This window comes from Lonchura striata, chromosome Z, assembly GCF_050655825.1.
Source record: "Lonchura striata isolate lonStrDom1 chromosome Z, ASM5065582v1, whole genome shotgun sequence".
NCBI lineage: Eukaryota > Metazoa > Chordata > Aves > Passeriformes > Estrildidae > Lonchura > Lonchura striata.
In genome coordinates this window covers 48,264,104-48,283,100 of record NC_140740.1, presented here as the reverse complement: position 1 = coordinate 48,283,100, position 18,997 = coordinate 48,264,104, and the positions used below count along the sequence as shown (strand labels likewise).

At 42.7% G+C, this 18,997-nt stretch overlaps 1 protein-coding gene across 6 annotated transcripts in view; it reads left to right on the top strand.

The window, feature by feature from the left end:
- Window positions 1–18,997, top strand: part of PDZD2 (PDZ domain containing 2) — a 201,078-nt gene that overhangs the window by 77,283 nt on the left and 104,798 nt on the right. Inside the window, exon 1 of one of the 6 annotated variants that reach the window (XM_085567093.1) lies at window positions 8,901–18,997. This exon is cut by the window's right edge and continues 22,831 nt beyond it. The exons of the other annotated variants lie outside the window; for them this stretch is intronic. The gene's annotated coding sequence lies outside the window, so the exon portion shown is untranslated. Of the gene's footprint in view, window positions 1–8,900 lie in introns of those variants that run through there. 6 annotated transcript variants of the gene reach the window in all.

Below are 18,997 nucleotides of genomic sequence, written 5' to 3'. Positions count from 1 at the left end.
CCCCTTGGCCTTCTTTTTGTTGTATGATCTAGCCAACACACAGCTGAAGTCTGATTTCCATTTACAGTATTTGAGATCTGTGGTGAACTGAGAAGGTCTGAAGCCAGTCCTGAGGGAGCTGCCAGTTATCTGGTTGGAGTGCTTGCTCCAGTTTATAAACCATTGCATATTATACCTTACTGTGTTATCTTTTAGAGCTGAAACACTGAAAAAGTCTCACAAGGCTGAAGACTTTGGATGTGGGTTTGTTAAAGAAAAAGGGGCCACTTTATGTCTTTACTGGGGAAAATGTGATTAAGTAGTTTCCTGTTTAACACAACTATTATTTTGATAGAACTTCCTTGCAAGTATGAACAGGCTAATTGGGAAGCTGAGGAGGAACTGGTATCAAAGGTAAGCATGTGAGAAAAACAGGATTAAATATAATTCATTGCATGGCAGATACACACTGGGAGCAGCCTGGTAATGCAGAGGCCATTCCACTACCCCAGCTCCCAAACTTTACCCTCTCTCATGGTCACTTCACACATCCCCCTTGCTTTGTGGTCCCTACTTTGCCAGTCAGGGAGCCCATGGGCTATGTGCAGGAGTGATGTGGGAGTTTCAGGTGCAGACACAGAGAGAAAGTTTGTATGTAGTCCATGGAATACTGTTTCTGGGGTTCCCCAGCCTCCTTCTCTGAGGGCTAACTTGGTGCATGGAATGGGACAAAAAAGTGATTGTGAGATTGGGCTGAGAATTTCCTGTTTTGTCACATTTTGCTACACGCTCTTTCAGCAGCATTCATCAAAGTAACCTGGACGTTGTCTCCTGGAGAAAGAGCTTGATATAAGTTTTAAACTTCGCATTGCTCTTATTTTCCCCCAGGTTGTCTGCATTTGGAATTTTTAGCCTCTAGATTGTGGCAATTGATCAAAATGTTCCTGTGTCATTACTAAAGCTTGATTTTTATTTTTCTTCTCTTTCAATTGATGGCAAAATCTGCTCCTGACCTATGAGGAAGGCTTGGAACCTTACCAAATGAAAACTTGAAGCCAAGGAAGAGCATTTGTTGTTTGGAATACCCCTTTTTTATTAGGACAATCAAAAGGCAAACTATTTTTCATCCCTTGTAAAATGGTTATATATTCATTCAGGGGGAAGGAAGTGAATCCCAAGTATAGGAGATGGAGGAGCAGTTCCTGATTTTCATATGTGTAAGCATTATGGCAAGGCAGATTGATCAACTAAAGAGGTGACTCTTGGTTTATGACCATGTAAAAGGAGAATTGAACCTGCAGGATGTGTTCTCAGATATGGTCAGCTACCACAGATTAGTCCAAAAGAAAACATCACACCTCAAAAAAACAAAAAAGCTAAGGACCAGTCATAATCCAACAAAATTAAGAGATAGCCTAGGGAAAAATCCAAAAGGGATCAGAAATCCAAGAAGGATACTGCCCATGGAGCCCATAGGTACAGTGTCTGAGATCTGCAATCAGTACCAGATGCTGCTGATACATGGTGTGGATCCTGTAATAAAGAAATGCTGGACACATTCAGCCCAAGCAGGAAGCCTTGCAGATTAAATTTGTATTAGTTGGAGCCTGTAGATTGCTTTTGCAAGCAAAATTGAGCCTGGGTGTTAAGATGATCTGGATCAAGAAACCCAAATTAGGTTTCCTCCTTAAAGAGGAATGAGTGTATTTTGGCACAACTTTTCATAATGGTTTTAGAAAGAAAATATTTGGTAACAGATGCAGTATGTTTCTGTATATTAAATCCAGTCTGTGAAATAAAGTTACTCTCTCTCTGACTTCACAGAATGATCAGAAGGCTCCTGGAACGAGATACCCCCTAAATTTTATGTGTGTTTTAAGGAATACTCTTGAAACATTAATAAGTGGTGAGTGGATGGCATAGTCTAGTATGTGCTGGGAAGTACACACAGATGAAATGCAGGATGGTTTGCAATGTTTAAAAAGCAAACAAGGTCTTGGCTTCCACTTGGAATATTGTAAGGATCACAGCATATTACATTAATGGAGGCTATTCTAGCATAAAACGAAAGCCACAATCTCTGCAGCTCTGGTCTAGGACACTGGGGTAATATAAAGTGACTCCAGGGTGGAGTACAGGTTGCTAGAGGGGACAGCCTCTGTTGTAACCTACATGATTTTCATAGTTAAAGAGAAGGGAAAAGTGTTGCTTTCACAGGAAATCCTAGTGAGCAACCACATATGGGCAATGAATTGGGAACTTGGGAAAGTTAATTCCTGAACTGGGAGCTTGTGTAGCCTTACCTGCTACACAAGTCCTGCTAGCTCTGGTGCTGGCAGTGCAAGTAGAGCCTAAGCATCCTGCTGGGTGTTTGCAAAGGGGTAAAACACTCTGTTCCCTGGTGTGCTCTGAAAACACACAGTGTCAGAACTTGTGTTACTCACCTTGAGATGTGTTTGAGGGTTGGTGCACTCTTGGCAAACTTTAGCAGAGTGGCTGGCCTTGGTGCCCAGGGCCCAGCATTATCCTTGCAGTCAAGGTAGTGACAGGGGCTGGGAACTGGCACCAGCCCTCCTCTCCAAGGCCCTTCCCTCTCTTGTCTTTGTCTTATACTTAATTTCCCTTACGCTTTTCCTGGGATATGTGGTCATGTTCCATTTTGTGTCATGGCTAAGTCACTTGCAACACTGCAAGTGAGGGAAAGCAGGGTGAGCACCTGGAAGCACAATCCTGGAGCAGTTTGCCAGCAAAAACTTGATGGGCTGGTTGATCTCTTGCCCAAATCAATTTCCTCTGGTAGTTTTAGAAATCCCAGTGTGAGACTTGAACAGTCATAGGTGTGCAGAACCCTTCCAACCTGTAGCAGCACCTTGCTACCTCTAGATTGGGGTTGGTGGATCTGGTACATTTTCCCCCTCTCTACTGACACTTTGGGATTATAATGAGATGTACATTGTATTCTATGAGTACAGAAAATATTCAGATTGCTGTTCTTGTGCAAAGGAAACAAGCCCCTGTGATAGCTGCATTCCCCTAGGCTGCTGAGCACCCCATGCAACATTTTACACTCAGCAGAACTTAGTGGAGTTAAAAATAGTTCTTGTTGTCAAAATATTTCTTGGTAGTAAAATGTCCTTAGGATATTTTGTGAAGTGGTAACCTTTGGACATAACAGGGTAAGGAAAAATCAGTCTTTAATGCTGAAAAAAAAAAAAAAAGATTTGCCTTAATTGCACAATATGGCAGAAAGTTTAGGAGCAGAGAAAAGTGCCATAACCTTGTGGAGGGAAAGAATGGAATTTAAATGGAAATCTAAGGGTGAGTCTATAATGTAGGATACTAGATCTTTGTTAAGTATTTTTTTCTTTGGAGCTTGAAAGTTTATCTGGAAGAAAATTTCTGACTATGTGCAGTGGATGAACATCTTGCTGGGAGTCTTTGAATTCAATGCACAGTAAAGCCTGGCTTTTCACTTTTTATCTGATTTTAGAATGCAATTCTAAATTTGGCCTGCAAGTTATAATTTCTAAAAACAAGCTTAGATATGTGTTTCCACTCTGGAAAAAAACACTTTTAGTGATAACAGATTGTTTTGAGCACATGCATGTTCCTGTGTAGAGTTTCAAAACTGGGCCATACACTGTAAAGAAGTTAATGTATTAAGTGAACAGAAATTTAAATTAAAACAGAGGACATTACTGAGAAAATGCATACGGTAAACAGGGATTCCGATGTGACAGCTTGATGGCTTCTTTTCATTCTAATAACTGTAGCTGGAGTTAAATGTAGCAGATAAGGTAAATTGCTTAAAGGCTATATGATTTCTGGCTTATTGCTCTCTGTTTTACTTCAGCAATACCAGTACATTCCTTATATCTGTTTTCTGCTCTCCAATCTGAGCTATTGCTTTGTATTTTGAAATGAAATACAGTATAATTAATGCCATGTAAATCACCACTGTTGTGAACTATGTGATATCGCATTGCTCTGGCACTACAAATTCACCTGAATTAGAGAACTTCTGGGTGAGAAGGCTTTATCCCAGTTTATAGAAGCCACTAAATAAGTTCTACAAGCACATAGGGAATATAATTAAAAAGTGAGGTCAGAGCTATATAATCTAGGTACATTACATCATGGCTTGGAGTTTCATGGAATATTCTCTAAAAATGAGTATTTTTTAAATTTACATAATTGATTTTTAAAAATACCAGCTTATAAATAAACTGCAAATGCATAAAATCAGCTCTAATATAATTGCTTACTAAATATAAACATTTCCACAAACAGCTCTCTGCCCTCAGAGCTCAACCTCTGGCTAATGGAGCATATTTTGAAGCAGAAAGGGCCTGTGGGGAGCAGTGGGAGGGTGTTATCAATACAGTCACCTTACATCACTGCAAGGAAACTAGCAAGCAAAAAAAAAAAAAAAAAAACAGAAAAGAAAAAGAGTCTACTGGAGACTACTGATCTTAAATAACATTTTAAATAACAATTAGCCTTAACATAGGAAGTCACAGTGTCAGCCTCTGGGACAAAGACCCTATGTCTGTGTTTTCATTACAAACTACTGACTGTATTTTGAGTGCTATAAAAATAATAATTACAGACAAGTGAATAGAAGAATAAAATTGAGTGGTTCAATTTCTTGACATCTCTCAATACAGTTTCCCATGGATTGCTTTCCATATTTTACCTAAAAATCCCTGCCTTCTGTTGTAGAAAACATCTCTGACTGTAGCCCGTGTAAGTAAGAAGCACAGATGAAAAGCTTGCTGACAAGGCACAGAGGCAAGGCATCAGAATGTCTCCTAAAAATCAGTGAAAAAGCATCTAATTTCCTACTATTTGTATGGTGGCAGGAATAAGTGAGTGTTTACCAGTAATTCTAGTTTAGGTCTTGTAAAGGCCTGCCTGCCTGCAATTTGCACATAAAACCTAAGGGCTGGGTTGTTTTCAGCCAAATCTGGAGCTACTTGAATTTTTTTTTTTTTTTTTTGGTCATTGGAATTGTTCTGCACACTCCATGAACTTGCAGCCAGCACAAAAAGACTAGGGTGTAACTCCCAGCTGAGATGTGGGTCGCTCTAGGGGCATGCTGCTGTGGGCTGTGGTATTCAGCTCTACAGGGTTGTTTATAGTAGCTATGTGTTGGAGCTTTTAAACTTGCATTTTTTAAAAAAACACAAACTACTTTTGTTTGTGTGCAGAAGAAATGGAGCGGGAAAGGTTTTCTCTGCGGCAGTCCTCTCATAGTGTAAGAATATGTGCGGCTTTCTGGAGGTGGTGGTTTCAGAGGCTCGGGAAACTCAGTGGCCTGAATGCCACAGATTGGCCGAGTGAACTGTGAGAAGAGCCACGAAGAGGTCAGGGAAGGGATTTTTGTGTTTACATTGTCACACCTGGGAGCAGATCATGGCTTCTGCAGTCCTTCACTCCACCCTGGCATGCTGGATGCCCATGCAGTTTTAACCCTCTTTTGTGTAATTTTTGTGGTTTATGGCTGAGCCCTGAAGTTTGTTGTTTTGTTTTAGGAAAAAAATGGAACATCATGTTGTTGTCCTGGCTTATATGTGGTCCTGGCAATGCTTATTGTGTTTTTAAAGGAATTTATTTTAAATATGCACTTTCATTTAGATGCCCATTAGATCCACAAAGCCTTGGATCCTGGGAAGATGCTGTATAATTAACTTTATCTTTGTGTATTATATGTCAGGAATGGCAGACATCTGCTGCCCAGGACACAGCATTGTTGAGAGAATGCAAATGTCTGTGACTGTTGTAAAGAGCAAATATTTCTGGTGTTCCAGCTTCTGCAGATAATGCTTGAGATAAAGCAAGGCTTAAAAATGGTGCAGTTTAAGGTACTTAAGAACAGAGCTAATACTTAAGAACTTTTCTCAGTTGTTTCCTCAAAATGTTAACTTCTCATACTCAGACATTAATGAAACTTATTTTAGTGACATGTAGTTTGTACGAATGTGGCCTGTGGTGATTTGTGCTATTTGTTGTTTTTTTGAATGTGAATCAAGAATTTATTTATACAGAGACAATTATAAGGAAAGAACCAAAAATAATGACAGTCCCAGAAATGCTATGCAACATTGCCCCTGTGGTGTGTCATGGGATCCAACTGCACCTTTACTAGCTAAGCACTGAAGTGGCTTTTTCTGTAGCTTTCTTTTGACCGCCTTGAGAACCGGTTTCATCAGTCCACCATCCTTAATTTTCTTAATTTTTCGTTTTTGTACTCCTGAAATTCAAGCTAGAAATTAATGACACCCAACTCTGTGGGGCAGAAGAGAATGATCTGTGCTAAGTAGTTCTTCTTGCATATGTATGAAGCCAATTTTCTTTAGACAGATTTCTTTAGATAAATCAATGCTTTATCTTTATAGAACTGTATGACTCAAATCCTGTTTTGGCTTATAGCACAACAGATTACTTTGAAATGCACAGCTGCGTGTATGTGCGTAAAATATGTAAATGCTATCAATATTCTTTAAAATGAAAGCTGAGAAGATTTAGGGCCATATCCCCCAAGTTTCACTGGGATGTTGGCTCCTAAACAGACCTAGAAAAGCCCTGCACAGCTGTCACCAAGCTGGGAGGTGTCTAATAGTTCTAGACTTTCCTGATGCCCAAGAGGCAGTTTCTGTGCTCTCTTCCAGGGTGCTTCAGTCATGCCTGAGCCTGAGCAGCTCATCTGTCTCCTTGTGCCTTGGGGACCCTGTATGCCATTTCCCTCTCTACTCTGCCTCCTCAGGCCAGTCAGTGTGAGAAACCACCTTCTCACTCCCTAGGCTGCTTCAGCCAAGGTTTTACCAGGCAGGACTTTGCGTTTTACTTTGCATTTGAATAGGAAATTTGGGTCATATTTTGTGGCCCATAGGATAAACATTTGCTGGATCCTTCTGGACATCCAAGTATGATAGGAGAGTGTGCAGAATAACTGCTGTAGTTTCTTTTCTGTTTATAATTATAGCATAAATAGTGACACCAAAGGAGACATCTCAGGGTGTGATTCCTACTCCAAAACTCTTTTCTATTCTTATAATAACCAGGCCATGGGCAAAACACAGTTTTTGGGTGGGGACTCAGAACAACCTCTCCTCCCACATTAACATTCTGAATTTTTGATTCTGTTTTGCAACAGAGGAATACATGTAAAAGAAGAGGTGATGGGGAGGCCTTGGGCAGGAATTGTCTGGGAGCTACTTATTTTCCTAGGAAAATAATGCTGGTAGCATTTCTCTCCTCTTGAACAGAGGCTATGGAGTTTGCTGTCCATATCCTGGATGAACTTCCCAGCCCCTCTGCTGCTCGGAAGATGCACACAGCCATCACAGCCTTTTCTCACTGTGCTCAAAATTTGGTCTCTGCTTTTTAAATGAAGGGGCTTATGAGTTTGTGTATTTTTTTTTCCTCAGAAGATGTCAGGCCATGAATCATGGTGGGAAGGGAGGAAGTTCCTGGTTAGCAGTCTTGAGCCCCAGAAAGTCGCACATCCCAAGGATTGAAAGCTTCCCTTCTGGTTAGCTCTAGATATGTTAACTATTGGTGTGTTTCATTTTGGCATCTAATTAACTGCCTGTGCTCCCTGGAAGCTGAGGCACTGACATCAGGCCATGCATTTCGCTCCAAGGAACACTAGTTAGAGGCTCTTCTGTCTCCTCTAGAACTCTTGTCTCCCTCTAAGCTCATAGAAGGCTGAAAATCGCGCTGAAAATCCTGAAAAACAGGAGGGACAGTTATTTCTGTGCAGGGTAGTACTTCTGGGAGCCAGAACTGATGTGAGCAAAGCTAAACTGTTAAAAGATGGCTTGAGTACAACATGGGACTCAGCAGAAGAATTTAATCCCTGTCCATCTTGATTACAGTTGTGATCTGCTCACTCTCTGGCCAAATATCATTATACCTTTCTGCTTCACCCCCCCCCCCCCCCCCCAACCCCCCAGTTATAGCAATGTGTTTTCTACCTGTCTATGGCCAAAACTTCTGTATCAGGAGATGGCCATTCCACAGCTGTATATTTTAGATGGCAGAAGTAGAAAATATAATACTAGCTGCTGTTAGGTCTGCCGGGAATTGGCTGCCACACACCTGGAAAATGGCCGTGAGATGTTAATGACAGCTTGTGATAAAGACACTTGGCTTTGGCACAACAGGCCAGGCTCTGGGGAAGGAAACAGCTCCTGGCAGTTTTGTGGAGGTAGCAGTGGGGATTTTAATTTGGAATTCGCGAGTGAGAAATATTTTTAACGGGGGGGGGGGGGGGGGGGGCATACACAGGACACCTTTCAACAGGAGCCTGCTTCGGGTGGAGCAAATGTGAGAAGCACCATCTAGAGCAGGTGCCGCTGGAAAGCGACCTGTGAAGGTGCCCGAAGGCAGCGTAAGACTGTTCGGCACATCCCCCCGGCGGGGGCGGCTGGAGCTCCGGGAGGGTGGGCGCCGGGGGCTCGGGCCCGGCTCTGTCCCAGGTGCCGGGCGGAGGGGGGTGTCCCCGTGCGCCGGGGTCGCCGCTCCCACCTGCGCGGCGGGCGGGGCGGGGCGCGGCGGCGGCTCGGGGCCGTGCGTGGCCGCCTGCAGCCGCGCCCCGCGCCGGGAGGCGGCGGCGCCGCGGACGAAGGTGCCTCTCCGCCGGCGGCAGCGGCGGCAGCACTGCCAGCAGCAGCAGCAGCAGCAGCCACGAGCAGCGGCACAGGCACCATCACGGGCACGGGCAGCGGCACAGGCACCATCACGGGCACAGGCAGCATCACGGGCGCAGGCACCAGCGCAGCCGCCACCGCCGCCGGCGCGCTCCGGCTCCGCGGCTCGGCGCCGGCAGGTGATGGAGCGGATGAGCGGGCTGGGGGGGCGGGCTGCGGGGACCGGCCGTGTCGCCCGCGGTAGCGGGGAAGGCTGCGCCCGGCTGAAGGACGGGAGGCCGGGCGGACAGCAGCGTGGAGCCGCGAGTTGTGCCGCGGCCGTAGCGGGGCGGGTGTGCGGCGGCCCGGGGGGACCCGGCTGCCGGGGTCCGGAGGGTCCGTGCGGGCGGCGGGAGCCGCGGTGACCCGCGGGCTGCGGGACTCTCCCCACCCAGTGCTGGGGGCCTCGGGCTCGGGGCTGGGCAGAAACTTCATTTGGGATCTGGCAGGAGAATACGCGTTCTCGTGGGGACAGGACTCGGTTCAAAACCACTAAACAGTTCGTTTGGAGAAAATCTTTACAACTCCAGGCACAAAATGCTTTCCTTTAGGACATACGAAAACCAGATTTTTAAAATGAAAGTGCTGCCGAAAGCCTTGCAGAGAAGCTTCTCTTGGCAAGCCAGCGTACTGAAGGCTTTTAATAAGGAAAATATAGTCTTTCAACTGGATGCAAAAAATAGAGCTGAATTATGATTTCCTAAATCTATCACGATTCCTGGCTTTCAGTTAGGAGAGCTTTTGGTGGCGTTCAAGTGCCACAACCATCATGTTCCTTAAATATCTCCTAATCCCCAAGCAAACAAAAGTCTATTGGTGTTTAATGTGTTTGGTACATGTAGATCAGAGCTGTACTTCATTCTTATTTCATAGTTACTTTGTGGCGATACAAATCCAGTGCTTCTACTCAGCTAAGTTTTGGCAGGGTCCTTTCTTGCAGCGGAACTGGGGGACCTTCTAAATGAAGCTAACAAATAAAATATGCTTTGAAATGGAGTGCAGATGGGAAGCCTCTTAAGTATTGTGTTGCACAACAGTGCACTGTGTGTGCATTTGGCTCACAGAACTGGGGTTTATGAATGCATCCATAATCTGAACTGGACCCTTTGGTGTTCAGAAATATCATGCATTAGTGTCTGAAACAGCAGCAGTTCTGGTGATGAAGGTTAATTCATCTCTTTCCTGACAGTACTTTTGGTGCCTGACATCTCTGGTCAGCATGTTTCTTAGAAACTAGTATATGTCCTAATTTTCTAATTCTGAGATAGTCTTAAATTGTGATTAAGAGGAATAACTGGTGTTTGCTAGCTCAGGTGGGTGGTGTCTCAACTTCTTTAGAGCTATCTTCTGAGTGATGCAGCTGTCCCTTGTATTGTACAGCACCTGTGAATTGACGTTTTATGCTGACTGATAGCAACACCCTCAACAATAGAAATTGAGTTTTTCTATCCCAATTTCTTTATCCCTGCATAGCACCCTTTCTTCGCAGTAGGGAGTGTCCCTTTGGCTCCATCTCCTGGCTCAAAAAGAGGCTCCCCCTTCATTAAGAAGCCTCTGGGTGGTACTGGTAAAAATTGGGTGAAAAGGGTGATGAAGGCTTTTTCTTCGTCTTGAACTGTGTGGTCTTGGGATCTCTTATACCAAAGTCCCTCCTACTGGAAAATGGAAGTTACGTTCTCACTTTTATTTCCTGAAAAGAGAGCATGTCTCTTATGCTACTTCTTATGTCTTGGAAAGATTTTTCACTTAGTGACTAAATATTATCATGGTATTTAGAAAATCATAATTTAGAATTTCTTTCCTCTCGTGGATCTGCTCTCAACAGAAGGGTTAGTCATCTCTCCTGATACATCTCTCTGTGTGATCTTTTAGTGGAAATGTGTTAATGATACATCCTTTCTGTCATGATTTTTCTGCATGGTCAGGAAAGTATCTTGCCTGCAAATTATTAATCCATTTGAAATAGAAAACCTGTGGTGCTGTGGAAGGATCTTGCTGTGATTTAGCAGATGTATGACTATGATTGACTTTGCATATCAGCAGAAGGAATCCTATTCTGCAAGTACAGTGAGATGGCAGGAACTTTCCTTTGTGGAGCATCTTTTGTATGCCCTCTCTTTGGTGCAGAACAACTTCCTTCAAATGCCACTGACAAGGGGGAAAGATTCTTAGTCAGACAGTACAACCAGGGTGCTTGTCTTGCTTGTGACAGCCAGAGTTATGTATCCATCCACTGTACCCCAGACTGAAAGGGGAAGGTGTTGGGCTGTTCTGTCACTGATCAGAGATGCTCATGGGGGTAGCAAAGCAATAAAGTGTTACTTCTTAGAGCTGGTCAGCTATGTGAAATTGGGAAGATCTCTTTTGTTTCTGTATAGTTGACTTCTGTATTTCAGCAAGTGCCCAACAGTATGTCAGTGCTGTGTAGTGCTTTGTTGTTATTGCCTAAAGTATGATAAATCATGTAGGTTTACAGTAAGAATTTACAACGGCAGCATGGTGTGGTCTTGGTGCTGCTTCTGCTTTTTCCTTTGTGGGGCACTCTCAGTAGAGGTTTTTCTAACCATACCAATGGACAGCAGTTTTCTCTGCCACGGTGCAGAGTGTCCCCTCTTTGCATGCAGAGACATTCCTTCTAACACATGCAGTCTGGCAGCAGGAGGACTTGGGGAAGGGGATAGATAGCTCCCATGAGCTGTGGTGGCTCACAGAACCCTTTCCTTGAGGCTGAACATTGGTGACTCTCTGAAATAATTTTTTGTCTGCAGAGTGCACTGTGAGGGTGGTGGCGGGAAAGGTGATTCTTAGCAGATTAGCTCTATCTTTTAATGTCTGTGCTTAGCTTTTTACCAACCTTTGTGCTTGATAGGATCACATAGCCGCTAACACCAGCCCTCCAAGGCTGAGCTGAATTATTTTCTTACTTATGTATCATGAAGAGATACATCAGCTCAAGAGATTCCAGCTGCAGAATGTGTGTGTGTGCAGCATGCCTTGTTCAGATGTTATTTCCTTAATAAAATTGCTCATTTGGCATGAAGGGTTGTTGGCTGGTTTGCATGTTAGTTTTTTTCTCCTCTCTCCTAGCCCTGGGATACAACAGTCAAGTTTTCTTCTCTGTGGCTGGTTCTGTAAGGTAATTTAAGGTCCACAGACTTGGTAGAACTGTGATTTCGGGGAACTTGAGGTGGTAGCCTGTTTGACATGTGTGGGTAGAAATGGATGTTGCTGTGGGTATTGCATGTTTACTAGGGACTGCAGAAAGGCAGCAGCTCCTAAGGAATGGTGGCTGAAGATGCTGGCTGCAAGCATCCTAGTTAGGTTTGAGTTACCTGAATATGCCCTGACTTCATACACAGACTTAAGCACATGCACTTTCATTCAATGTAGGGATGAGATTTCTTCAGAGTCTTGAAATTTTCTTCTTCTTCCCTCTTCCTCTTTCTCCCCCCTCAACCTTGCCCTGTGGTAGCTGTAGTTTTAGTGCAGAAGCTGGGTTTGCAGCTCAGTCTGCACTGCCTGTGAGGTGGTTCACAACTTGTGGAGCTGGATTTGGTACCTCCGCTCCACCTGATGAGCAAGAAACATTTTGCTCATCATGGGAGTGTTATCATTTATAGAGTAGTTGCACTCAATGTTTTGCTAGGTTAAAGACTTGTAACAGCCTGAGACTGCTAATGAGGAATAATATATTCAGTTAAAATACACAGTGGAATTCTGTTATTGTAGGCCAAAATGTAGTAAGTGACTAAGAGCTTAGTGCAGGATTCAGGGAAAATGTTGTCTTTTCAGCAGAGTGCTTTATGAATGTTGATAGTGATCAGGGGTTGAAGTCACATGAGCCAAAACCTGGCACAGGTCTTGATCTATTTTTCAGAGTTGTAGAGAACTGGGGTGTGTAGAAACACTCTGACTTGAGGATACAACCTCAGTCCATCTAATGTCTCAGAGGCTGATCTGCAGGACAAGTAGTTGTGGGAAGGAGATCACAGCACTCTGTTAGCTCAGGTCCAGTAGATCCCTAAAGCCTTAGGAGAAGGTGGCTCTGCTACGCATAGACCAGCATGGAATGCGATGTGGCTATGTTTACTTAGCCCTGCACTGGAGTGAGCTGGCCCAGGTGTGCTGGATTTGGGGCATGTCATACCCATGTCATATACAAATCTCCTCCTGACAGTAAGTGATTGACTAAAACTAATGTTACGTAAATCCAATGTAAATCTGAAACATAAGTTGAGCACTGCAAGGGGAAAGCTGTTGATGTGGCTGCCAGCATTGCTTTCTGAAACTTTAGATCCACCGTGCTGTAGTTCACTTGTCCCACAACATCTTGGTTTGTCCCACATGTCCCAAGAGCATGAAGAAGCTCTTGACTGCAGATGAATTCTGACAGAGCTGAAATTTGCAGTAATTTGCAGAATTTGACCTTTTGTCTCAAGAAACCCTGTTGTGGCTTCCAAGTACTACTGTGAGTATATACAAAATAGACAGGGAATGTATCTGCAAATCCCTGCAGCTGCGGGTGGACTGGGAAATCAGCAAGGGCAGTGTTGATGTTGCTGACACAGGAATTGTAGAGAGGAACAGGAATCTTGTCCTACTGAACAGGAAGGAAGCATATTTTCAAGTTTTTGTAAGGATGGTCAAGAATGCTTTGTTGGGGTCAGACTTACGTGCTGTTTGTTCACAGATTATCTTGCAGTCAGCTAATGATATCAGGCAAAAGACCTTTGTCCTTTGTCTTTGAACACTGACCTTCCTCTTTTGGGGCAGGATATTTTGCGATGTGATTGATCCAGTTATAGCTCTGGTGCTCTTTTAGGTCAAAGCTGAATGGGGGGGATGCAGCAAGAAAAGCAAAAAGTTATTGAGATCCTTAAACACTGACATGTAGGAAACAGCTTTTAAAAGACCATTTTAAAATATGAATGAGCATGAGATGTAAATTACTTGCTAAGAGGCCGGTTTCCAGAGACAGGTTAACCATAGGGAACTGCTTGGCTTTACTGTATATTCATCTGATTGGCTGAAGTTCCTGGCTTTTTCCCAGATTCTTTAATGTGAAAATATTTATTGAAATTGATGTCTTGATTCTGTAGTCTCGACCAGTGACCGAGGGAGAAGTATGACATGCTGAGCTGATACTCAGCCTTTTTGTGGTTGAGTACAAAGCAGATTTGTTTATTGACTGAGTGGCATCTCCGGTGTAAATTCTCCACTGCTTGGTTGATGTTGAGCCAACTGGTAAGAAACTGGGGAAAATTGCTTTCTTCAGAAAAGGGAAGTTATTTCCTGTATCTCTTCTGGGAAGAAGGCTGTGAAGGATGTAGAAATGCTTTATGCATGAAATCATTTCAGCTTTTTCATGTTGTTCATGAAATAAAGGTGAAAAAAGTAAAATGCTTTTGGTAGGCACTGCCTGCTTAACAAGACCCAACAGTGATGCAAGACCTAAAACTGTGTTGCCCTGCTGAATTCCCAGTGCTGATGTCAGAACTGCAGAGTAAAGAGTGAAAAAGAGCTTGGGAATGGAACATTCCTCTAGGGTGGTGGACACATCTGTGAGAGAAAGCCAAGAAGTTCTGAAGAGTGCCTGCTAGAAGTGCAAGTAAACTGAGACAGTAGGATGTGTCTTGTAGACAGGGCAGAAAATGCAGCAGCATTTTCTGTCTGCTTGAGACATTGCTGGGCTCTTCCAAAGGAGTTCAGAAGTTATGGGGCTTCAAAGGGAAAGCTCTTTTCAGGGTACTCACTCTCCAGCTTAGATTAAATTATTTGTGATTTACACCAATCTGTAGGAATGTGTCTGCTCTTTCCCAGCTGTAAGCTCTGTTTTAAGCTTTGGATAAGGGATAGTGTGTCATCTCTTTTCATGTCCACCTGCTGCAATCCTTTAAAACTGTTGTTTTCACTTAAAAACCATGATGTGCCTTCCGTTAAGCAGAAGTTTAGACCGGCTAAGATGGTCTTTGAGGTTATCCTCCAGCAAAGAAACTTGTAAAGAAACTGCCACTCAGCCATGATACTTGAGCAGCCTTCTAGAAAGAGCTGCTGGCGATGTAGAAAGCTGAACTTTTGATGGCTGAAAAATTAGTTTTGACATTAAAACTAAAATTTAAGAGAGTGCAGGTGCCTGCAAAGTACAGCAGCTGTCTTGAGCAGCCAGGGCACTTCTGGAGGAACAGGGAAAAATAATTGTCTAGTTTTGTCTTGCAGGAGTTCATCTGCTGTGTAAAAACAGTACAGAATTGGCCAAAGGCAGTTGTGTTTCAGGTGAATTGTAACAGAGGGTTCGGGGGACATGGGAACACACACTGCTAGTTTCAGGGACACTTCAAATAATTGATTATCATTTCATTTGGAATTCAAAAGTTACAATATACAGATAGTTTCCACTCTGATGTTCTCATTGCTTAGCAAAACTTCCTGCCAGTTCTTGGTTAAGAGTAGGAAATTGTCTTTGGTCTTGCAATGACGACTTTCAGAATAGTGTTTAATGAAGGGGATGTCATATTTGCCAGTCCCAAAGATGCAGAATAGTGAAAGTACTAGATTGTGATCCAAAGAATAGAGGGAAATCGGTAATTTCTGTTTGTATAAACTGTGTAATTGACTAATGACTCACTTTCTTCTCATGGGTAGGGAGTTCAGGTGACCTAAAAATACCCTATGTTTTGTTGTAAGGTTTGAAGCTTGAGTAGAATTCAAAAAGTAACTGCAAATACACATATACATGAAGTCCCTCTGTTGGCAAAGTATTTGGCTGTAGGAAAAAAAAGTCTGAAATGAGCAAGTTGTTCTGTTTGTGTCTTCTCTAAATCTAAGGTGGCATTCTGTGGTAAATTCACAGAAGAAAAGCTAGCTTGTAGGGGTAGTTCTCCTTCCTTGCACATCTCCTGTGGCAGAGGCAGTAGTTAATGGAAGTTATGTGGAGTCTAATTTCTATCCTGCTACAGAGGCATTTTGAGCCTTTGAGATGCAAAAGAGATGCCTTCTGTAGAGATGCTACAGAAGGCATAAACATCCACAGGTCTCTATACTGCTACATATGGAAAGGTTATTTTTATATAAGTATTAGAGAAAGATGTTTTTGTGTTATGTGGATTTTCCAGGCACCTCCTAAGTAATCCCACTTCTAATGCAGTACTCTCGCACTTGCCTCACGCTCACTTGAGTGTCTGCAGGAACACTGTCTGGAAGGGTAATGTCAAAAGCATCAGTCATGGGTCTTTATATTGATTGACATTAATTAGCCTCTATGTTTTCCTTCTCTCACCCTTGTCCCCTTTTTAACTTCATGTTTTTCTTTGAAACAGAGATTAATTTGGAGTAGCAAGATGGTCAACTGCACTTATTTGAATCTGCTTGCACTCTTAATTTTGTTGGGCAGTGTTGAGGAATAGTGAGGAAGCTCAGCCATGAGGGTGAATCATTTGCTATCACAGTGATGGTTTCTAAAGCCCTCAGCCACCAACAACCTCCTTTCCTTTAGAACTGTGTGTCTTCTAACTAATTTTGAGTGACCTGCTGTGCTTTCCACAACCCTCCCTTTGTTGTCTTTTTTTGACGTGGTTTGGGCATAGCCTCAAGTTTTCTGTGAAGAAGTTACCCCCTTTTCAACTGTGTAGAGATTTGGGAAGCCAAAGAAGCTTCTACTGTGTCTGTGTCATGAACTCTCCATACACTTAAACACCATGTCTCTGGGGTGTCAGGTGGGGGAAGGTCTGGGAGGTTCTAGGGTAACAAAGCAGCTCCTGAATCTTGTTTGGTGTGCTCACTGGGCTGTAGATGGTGAGGATGTATATTATCAGGACCAACTTTGCATTTCTTGTTGACAGCCATGTTTTTGGCTGTCTTCAGCAACCATCCTGTAGAGTTTCAGGTACTGAACAGTCAGTCTCCTACCTGCCTAATAGTTTTTTTTCTTTTTTTTTGAAAGCCTTTTTTTCAAGTTCTGGCCTAAGCCTCTTAGGTGGTTCATACTGCTGTATCTTTATTTTTTTATCCCTCAAAGAGGAACTTGTTTTGCTCTAGTAGCAAAGCCATTGCCCTTTTGTCTCATGGGAGAGGTCACCCTGCTGACCTTTCCTTACACTATTCCAGTGTCACATAACCTTTCTTGAACTCTGTAACCTGAAATTATAACACTGTTCCAGCTGAGACTGTACTAGTGTTTTGCATATTTTCCCATTCCTCACTGAGAACTCGAACAACATCTGTCTTTTTTACACTCTTGCCATGAGTCACTAAACCATCCAAATCTTTCCCTTTCTATATCACTTCCAACTGTTGAGCTTTCAAACTGCAGAACATATTTCTTTAATCCTGAAGTGCATGACTGCACTTGGCTTTATTACAAGCTGTACCTCCTGTCAGTTGTTTTAGTCCTCAAATGTTCTGAATACACTTCTGCCCATCCTCTGGGTTGACAGACTTTCTCAGCTATATGTTGTCTGCAGATTTCATTCACAGTCCCCTACTTTTCCTATCAAGGGAATTAGTGAAATTGCTAGATAAGACTGTCCCAAGGTAGATATTTTAGGAAATCTGTTTATAGTTTGTCTTTCTCACCAGAATTTCAACATCTGCACAAGCTGCCCTTCTTCTGCCTTTTGGGAGGTGGAGCTTGGTTTGGCTTTAACTCTGGTCCTAAATAGTAAACAGGATGCATTCTAGAGCTGGGCTGGTGGGTGATCCACATGCAGACAGGCGTGCTGAGTGTTGGCAACAAGAGTACATGTGTCAGGATTGTGATGGTAAATATTTCCTCCTGGACAGAGAAAAATGGCTTTGTGTTCTATTCTGTTATTATCAACACTTAGCAGTTCCTGGAGAAGCTTTATTTTCATCTTAAAAAAAAAAAAAAAACCAAAAAAAACCAAAAAAACCCCTCAAACTCAGAAGACTAATAGATACATGTAACCAATGATTTTAATGTAAAGTGGGAATGGCACTTTTAATTTATATTCTTATTAACAGAGCTGAAAATACCACTTGTATCATCTCTGAGCATTGAAGGCATAACTGAAATAGAATTGTCACTGTCTCACTTGTTTATTTGAGTGTGTCTCTGGCAGAAATGGTCTTGAAAACCTTGATCTATGTTTTTCTTTATGGTTAGTGCCAAAACACCAGAATAGATCATCTCTGTGAGCCTCATTGAAGCCCAGTTCAAATTGGGAGAGGATTACTGTGGTCTCCCAGAGCTTTGAGCAAGCAGCACAGCCATTTCTAAAAACATCAAACACATCAAGTTGGTCATTATAGAATGGGGAAAAAAAAAAAAAAGCTATATTTTGAAGCACATGTTGTATATGCATAAAATGGCCAATAATCAAAATTATTAATGGAGGACACAACAGATCTAGTGCATTAGCTTTATACATTTTGTGAATACATGTGTCAGAGAGAGAAATCTGTACTTATATGATAGTCACTAAAATCATTGTTTGAAGATGGTGAAGTACTACAAACCCACGCTTAACTGCTATGTTTCCTTTGTTCAGTGGCTTTAAAGCACACTTGGAGAATTCTAGCACATAAAAGGAGCAAGCAGGCCATTCCTGGGCCCAGAGGAGGATTAGGAACTCTGTGGCATCTCTGAGATGTTCAGCTGGTACAGTGAGAGTCTGGACTACGCTAGTTTGAAAATGAACAGCATTTGCCATCCAGACACAAAAATCCATGTGCGAAAACTTACTCTCTGTGTGTGTATTTGAAGAGACAATTTAGAGTTCTGTCCTTGTATTAGTATCTGGAGGAGGACAAATCACATCCCAAACAGATCTTTTTTTTCTTGAAGAATCATCTAAAGGTAGGATTTAAAAATTTATATTTTTTCAGTGCCTGACATATGTTCCCTGCTGCTGTTCTGCACATATTTGCTCATCAGAATGCCAGCCTTGAGTTCACAAAATCTCTGTTAAAGTAATGGAAATGTCATGTGATTGGTTGTTAGTATTTAGCCAGTTATGTGTCAATTGTGCAGGTTTCCTTTACTTTTTTTTTAATGGCTCATGAAGCCTTTATGGGGGCTGATCTCTTTAAGTTGCATGACAGAGGGTTTTTATCACTTTGTTCAAATATTTTCTGCTTGAAGTGCAATTACTTTCCAAAAGGTGTGGAAAGCCCCAATTCTCTACAGTAGTTATTTAAGTGAATGTTTGTACTTTGGGTGGCCAGTATAACTTTGATCCTTAGATCTGCTGAACTGTGAAACTTGTGCAAAAAGTGCTTTCCAAACATGAGCCAGTTTTTGTCCTACCATCTGGATTCACCTGGTTTGTTAGAAGTAATGGAAGAGGAAGGGCTGCATGGGGATGATT